We start from the raw sequence: 7,818 nt of genomic DNA on the forward strand, positions 1-7,818 counted from the left end.
TGTTTCCGTATTTCTCGTTTTTCCGGCACTTTGGCATTGAGGTTGTTGCCAAATCGTGGTACTGTTTGACCTGTTCATTCTTTTGTTGAATCGCTAGCATGAGGGCCTCCGGTCGCGTGAGCGGCCATTGGCAATTCAGTGATTGCGCCAACTTCTGGTATCTTGTTCTTACGCCTCCAGCTCTAAACGTGGCTTGCAGGGCCGGATCTCCGTTCTCCATCGCACGACTACTCTGTTGCAACTGCAATCGTGGAATGAGCGAGCTGAGAACTGGTAAACCGAGGCCTCCATCCGTAGGAGAGACATGGAGGACCGCGGTTGGATACGTGATCGGCAGTTGCAGCCACCTTTTGACGTACGTTCGCACGATTTTGTCGAGCTCGAACAGGTGTGTTCTCGTTACTTCGCTCAGTGTGAGCGCATGATAGAAGTGTGGTAGCACGTATTCTCTCAACAGCTGAAACCGCTGTTTCCCTTTGAGTGGCGCTTGTTGGAGTCGGAGCAGTACCTCCTTAAGCTCCGACTCGAGTTGAGTCGAAGAGCTCTTCCCGTCATGTCCAACAGACGCTCCGAGATATGTCATCTTGCCGTCTAGTTCTAGGAAAGGGATCCTTCCGTTACGAAGATCGAGGTTCGGATCGGTGACGGACCATGTTCCGCCCGTTGGGCCGATTTGGAAGGCCACACTCTTTGTTGGGGACAGACCCATGCCGAGATTCTGCAGGTAGGTCTCCGTGGTGGCCAATAGGCATTTCGCCTCCGTTGTCGTTGTCGCCAAAAGGATCAGGTCATCCGCAAATGCCAACACGTTGAGTGGTTCTCCCAGGTGTTTGTAGCCATGCATATTATTGAGCCTTTCGAGCAGCGGATCGATGAGCAATGCAAAGAGCAGTGGTGAGAGCGGGTCCCCCTGCTTTACCCCTCTGGACAATTTGATTCGGATCGGGCCTGCCTTGTGGTTGATGGTGGTGTGCACATTCTCGTACGTGCCTTGAACGAAGTTTGCGAAGAAACCAGGGATGCCTTTGGTTTCGAGTGCTCGACCGATCAATTCGTGAGGCACTGTGTCAAACGCCTTAGTGATGTCCAGCTGGACGACGACTCCTCGTCTCGCTTTTGTCATGGCTTTCAGGGCTTCTTTGAGAAGTAGCATATTGTTGTAGCAGCCAGCTTCCGCAACGAATCCCTTCTGTCTTGGCGAGATCTTGATCACCTTCCGCAGTCTCGAGTCTACGACACCCCAGAACAGTCTACTCACGATTGACGATACAGTGATTGGTCTGTAGTTCTCCGCTTTGGTCGTGTCCTTCCCTGGCTTCGGGATCAACGTTGTTCGATTTTCGAGCCATGTCATCGGCACGCACCCCGCCAGAATCAGGGTATTAAACAAGAATGCCAGACCTTCCATCACCGTTGCCTTTGTCACCATCACCCTTCGAATCTTATCCAAACCACATGCAGTTGTTCTTTTCATGTTATTGAGACGCAACTTGATCTCTGCAGCCTGCATCGGTACCAGGAACTCTTTCGGGTGCGTCTCGAAGGGCGCGTCCCCACTTGGTAGGGAGCATCCAGGGACTTTCTGGCCCCAGAGATCCTCGTACAGCTTTTTGAGTGGGTCTCGTTCCACTCTGTTGGTTGCTCTCTCTAACGGGTCTCGGTTGGCAATGAGGGCTTTTGCCAGCTCATCCGGGCTGCTCTTGAACTTATTCTGCATCCGACCATACTCGTACGCCTGCTTCCTCTTGGCATTTATCCGCTTGGAGTCTGCCTTCTTCCTCCTATTCCTCTTCCTTGGCTTTTTGTCTCGGTCTTCCTGCTTCTTCTGCTCGGTCTTGCCTGGACCAAGAAATTCGACTAGGTTATCGTACACTTCGTTGATAGCCTCTGTTGACTGATCCTGCTTGAGTGGCGCCAGGATCTTATCTAGTTTTCGATCACCCGTTCCGCGCCATTGTGCCAATGTTTCGCGATATCGCTGCTGCCACTTTAGTGGTGCCGAGGGAATTTCCGCCCGGCGTACCTGCTTCCGAGGAGAAGCGGTGACTGTCGGTTCCTGGTCCATTTGGAGCTTCCGCTTGATGCCTAGCGTGGTGCAAGGTTGATCATCGGAACTCGGATCCTGCAGCTCCGCCAGCTCCTCGTCAGTCAGTGCGGAGAGCGCGGGCCACTGTTCTTGCAGTGCGTTCTGAAAGGATTGCTGAGCACGCTTGTAGCGAATCTGCTTGATTGTTTGGTTTGGAAGGTATCGCGCCAATACCGTGTTGATGGATTTGTGCTCCGCGAATTGCTTGGAGAGTCGCAGCAGCAGTCGCAGCTCCGCTCCCGTCCACAACGTCGTGATTCGGAGTCCATCCGGGGGCGATTCTCGTGGTCTGTGCTCGTGAACCTCGTGGGCTGACAGCCCAGCGTGTGTGTCGAACGATTTGTCGCAATCCAAGCAGTGCACCTTGGGAACCGTCCGGCCTTCGCACTGGACGTGGTGTTTGACTATGTTTCCCTGCTTTTTGAAACATTTCAGGCACTTGCGGCAAACATTAAGGAGTTCGTTTTGTGGGTGTCGAGATTTGAAGTGTGCCATCGCCGTCTCTCGGCTAACCAAAGTGTGTCTTTGTTCCTGTCCGAGGCAAGCCGAGCACGGTGCAGGCTCAAAGGGCCACATCAGCAGGCATTGTCCGTGAGCAATCGCACCTCTACGCAACGTGGTCATCATGGCATCACAGGTTCTGCAACACGGGAAGAGGAAATTTGGTTAGTTGGTGTTAATTCCTCGGGATCGAATACTTAAAGTTATATTAGAGCTATTCTACGGGTGTGTATGAAATGAGTGCGAAGCCATTTTGTCTGTGTTCGTTAGTTTATTATGTTATACATGCGAGTGTTCATGATTGTGTTTGCAGTCGTGTGTGTATGTGCGTGTGTGTGTGTGCCTGGTGATTACGGCGTATTGCTGCGAAGACTTCACTGGAATGCCTACCTACGAACCCGACGGTCTGTCCCTCTGGAATATCTTTTAGGTGAAAAAGGCACATCGTCCGAGCGGGAGGAGAGCAAGCTTGCGAACATGCATACTGCCCTCCCGGCTCAGACGATGCGCCTCTGGTTATCTAGTCACGATGGCTCCGGGCGTGTTGACACACCCTTCTGCGCTCATCGTGATCCACGTTACTGTGTTCCGTCGCTATGGCAACGGATGCGGTGGCTCGTCAAAGCGGCATGACGAATCCTCCGCGTGTGAATGGGATCTCGTTAGATTACAGCGTGGTAACTGGTCTACCGAGAATCCCATCACTACGGTACAAAAGTCACCCAAAGGGCGAAGGTCGAGTCCCGACGCTGGATATGTGCACTCCTGGTTGAGCGAGACTCGCTCGCTCTACAGTGGTGCGGTCGAACCACGTGAGCCAGATGACTCATGCGGCTCGGGCAGTGTCTGGATCGAGTCCGAGGACTCGCGGGACTCCTCGAATTTTGACCATCACGAAATTTTGCCTTAGAGTCGTTCAGGCGCTTTCTGATTGATGGCCGTGGATTTCTACCACTCCCCATGCCAAGGCGCAAATGACAGATGCCACTACGCGTGATCCCTCCACTTGCACATTTCCTATGTAGTATTATTAAATGAGCTCGCGGCCATTGTGCACGACTCGTCCTACTGACACCTCTTGCTATTTGCGGTTTCCTTACTTCCCGTAACACCCCACCCCCCGAAAAGGCTTCGCACCAAGGAGCAGATGGCCGCTCGTTATCTGTTCTATCCCGGACCCATAGGATACCCTATTCCCTTAGCTGCTACTTTGTTAGCGAGCTCTGAGGTAGAGGGCCTACGGTCAGGACCCACGCTCGTGTTGCGTTGATTCGCGGAACGGGGCGGAACTCCCTCACGGGAAAGACCGCTCCTGCGCGCACGTCACTCTTTGGGTGAACGGCATGGATCCAAAATTTCCCAGACTGATCCAACTTGAGCGCAGTTATGTGATCGTGCCCCCACGCTCGTCCGCACCCACGACTGTCCGTCTGAAGTCCACGTTCTACGCCAGAAGACGCAGCTTGGCATCTTCACGGAGTATACGCCACGGGATTAGAAGAGTAGGGAGGGCGAGATTCACATTGTCGTTACCGACACCACAAGTATTCACCAGCGTGTTCTCCTCTGCTCATTGTGTGCAAACCCAATTCGGGGCGCGACGACGTCCGAGTTTCTGGAATCTTGGTCTTAACGAGAAAAGCGGGAGTCCACCAACTCGACATCTGACCCTGCAGTAGCCAGACGGAATTATGGCCTCAACCACGTATCTCTCCGAAGCACCAAGGTTTCCGCAACACGTGAGTTCCGCATGCTTTAGGCGACTGTCCCTATCAGTATTCCTGGGTCATTCGGATAGCCAGCTTCTCGTCGGTTAATCCGTGATCCAGACGATCGATTCCCCATATGTTTGCGCCTCCAGCTTCCGGACTCGTACACCATCTTTCGGGTCGTTAGTTCACCTGTAGGACTCAGATGCATGAGTCGGCAGTACCGCTCCGGTTAGGTAACTTTATTCTTACCTAACCTTTTTATCTGACACCTCTGTTCTCTGGCCACACTCGCGAGCTCATCATACGTTCAACCGTTTCGGCAGCAGAAGCCTAAACGCACGAAGGCGCCGACGACCGCCAGCCTAGACGGAGCCAGGTGGAGGGCTTCCTTCATTCCCGCCGCGCCCCCCTGGTTAGAGGGAAGCCGACGAGCCGGCAGTCCACCACATCCACCCGACCGCGCGTTCACGCACCGCTCTGATCCTCAGTGTCAGGATGTTACTCCTTCGCCGAGTTGGATGATCGTAAGCAGAATCGCTAGCGCTCATCGACCGCGGAACCGCAGCGCCGATCAAACGACCGAGCCAGGCCCCAACCACACAAGGATACCAATTCCGTGGCCGCACTCGCAAGGCGTGGCAAGCATTGTAAGTCGTGAGAGGCAAGGGGAGCGAGGCGCTGCTCGTAATCGGTCAGACCTCAAGCGTCGACCGGTTAGTACGCAGGTTCGATCTATTTCGACGTTTCAAATTCCGCCTTTTTATCGAACCTCTCTTGCGAGACCGGGTCGCGAGTCACTCTACCGCAGCCGAGACATGAGATAGACGATTGTCTTCGATCCCTAGCGCCGTCGAGCTATCCCACCAATCGACCCCGCTCTCAGGAAACCTCCGCAAGCAGGGGTGCAAACCACCATGGCACCGTGGCAAATAGTCGAAAAAGTTGGTTTAGCGTCACTAGATGATGACGAAGCATTTGACTACCTTAGACGGTGAAAATCTAGCTACCAGAGACTCCGAATGGAGACCCTGACAGCACGATATCACCGATATATCCGTGTTTCAGGCTAGCATCACTAGGTGATGACGAGGCACTTAGCTACCTTGAACAGCGAATGTTGCGCTGCAAAAGAAACCTACGGAAGTTCGTAGGGGCCCTCAACAGCGCACCATCGCATGTTTAACCGAATCTGTTATAAGCGTCACTACAAGATGACGAGGCATTTGGCTACCTGTATGACTCAGATTCATGAGTCGGCATTACCGCTCCGGTTAGGTAACTTTATTCTTACCTAACCTTTTATCTGACACCTCTGTTCTCTGGCCACACTCGCGAGCTCATCATACGTTCAACCGTTTCGGCAGCAGAAGCCTAAACGCACGAAGGCGCCGACGACCGCCAGCCTAGACGGAGCCAGGTGGAGGGCTTCCTTCATTCCCGCCGCGCCCCCCTGGTTAGAGGGAAGCCGACGAGCCGGCAGTCCACCACATCCACCCGACCGCGCGTTCACGCACCGCTCTGATCCTCAGTGTCAGGATGTTACTCCTTCGCCGAGTTGGATGATCGTAAGCAGAATCGCTAGCGCTCATCGACCGCGGAACCGAAGCGCCGATCAAACGACCGAGCCAGGCCCCAGCCACACAAGGATACCAATTCCGTGGCCGCACTCGCAAGGCGTGGCAAGCATTGTAAGTCGTGAGAGGCAAGGGGAGCGAGGCGCTGCTCGTAATCGGTCAGTCCTCAAGCGTCGACCGGTTAGTACGCAGGTTCGATCTAATTCGACGTTTCAAATTCCGCCTTTTTATCGAACCTCTCTTGCGAGACCGGGTCGCGAGTCACTCTACCGCAGCCGAGACATGAGATAGACGATTGTCTTCGATCCCTAGCGCCGTCGAGCTATCCCACCAATCGACCCCGCTCTCAGGAAACCTCCGCAAGCAGGGGTGCAAACCACCATGGCACCGTGGCAAATAGTCGAAAAAGTTGGTTTAGCGTCACTAGATGATGACGAAGCATTTGACTACCTTAAACGGTGAAAACCTAGCTACCAGAGACTCCGAGTGGAGACCCTGGCAGCACGATATCACCGATATATCCGTGTTTCAGGCTAGCATCACTAGGTGATGACGAGGCATTTAGCTACCTTGAACAGCGAATGTTGCGCTGCAAAAGAAGCCTACGGAATATCGTAGGGGCCGTCGACAGCGCACCATCGCATGTTAAACCGAATCTGTTATTAGCGTCACTACATGATGACGAGGCATTTGGCTACCTTATGAGCGGCATAGTCGCCCTGCTGGACATTGCAGCACCCGATCTTCGAGTTATCGAGATTTCCTAATAAAGCGCTTGATCGTTAATCCCGAGTCTTTTCCTGTATCTTGACATTGCTCTCGACTGCCACAAACAAACACACCGTGCTGGGGAAGCTCTTGACGCTTAAGCTTCGTACTATCGAGGGCATCCTGAACAACACGATATGATGTTTCAATGGCCGTTAAGAGAGTCATAGTTACTCCCGCCGTTTACCTGCGCTTTCTTGAATTTCTTCACGTTGACATTCAAGGCACTGGGCAGAAATCACATTGCGTCAACACCCGCTTGGGCCATCGCAATGCTTTGTTTTAATTAGACAGTCGGATTCCCCCGGTCCGTGCCAGTTCTGAGCTGGTCGTTGAATGGCGGCCGAAGAGGCACGGAAGGCAGGTGACGCGCCCCGCGAAGGGCGCGGCCCCCGACCGGCTCGCAGCAAGGGAGCTCCGTGGGCGGCCAAGGCACGGGACCGAACTCGGCAGGCCGGCCCCCCGTGAAGGGAGCGCGACCCACCTCGCCCAGGCCCGGCACGTTAGCTGTCTACCCACTTCCCAACCAAGCCCGACACGCCCCGACCCTCAGAGCCAACCCTTGTCCCGAAGTTACGGATCCGATTTGCCGACTTCCCTTACCTACATTATTCTATCGACTAGAGGCTCTTGACCTTGGAGACCTGCTGCGGATATGGGTACGATCCGGTGCGGCGACTCCACGTGACCCTCACCCAGATTTTCAAGGGCCGACGGGACTCCCCGGACACCGCAGCAACTGCGGTGCTCTTCGCGCTCCATTCCATATCTCCCTGCTAGAGGATTCCATGGAACCCGAACGCTCAAACAGAAAAGAAAACTCTTCCCGGGGCTCCAGACGGCATCTCTGGGGTCATTCACGTTACCGTGTCAATACGAGGATCGTGAGTGCGGTTCCGCAACCGGGTTCCGGAATGGGAACCGGATTCCCTTTCGCCACACGGACGGGTCGCGAGTTCCGGCTCTCGCCGTGTGCTACACATCCCGCGTCCATTGACGGATTTCTCCTGAGGCTTAGGGTCGACTGACCCGTGTGCAACGGCTGTTCACACGGAACCCTTCTCCACATCAGTCCTCCAGGGCCTCGCTGGAGTATTTGCTACTACCACCAAGATCTGCACCTGCGGCGGCTCCAGGCGGGCTCGCGCCCAGACCCTTCTGCGCTCACCGCAGCGAC

This window comes from Cloeon dipterum, chromosome X, assembly GCF_949628265.1.
Source record: "Cloeon dipterum chromosome X, ieCloDipt1.1, whole genome shotgun sequence".
Taxonomy (NCBI): domain Eukaryota; kingdom Metazoa; phylum Arthropoda; class Insecta; order Ephemeroptera; family Baetidae; genus Cloeon; species Cloeon dipterum.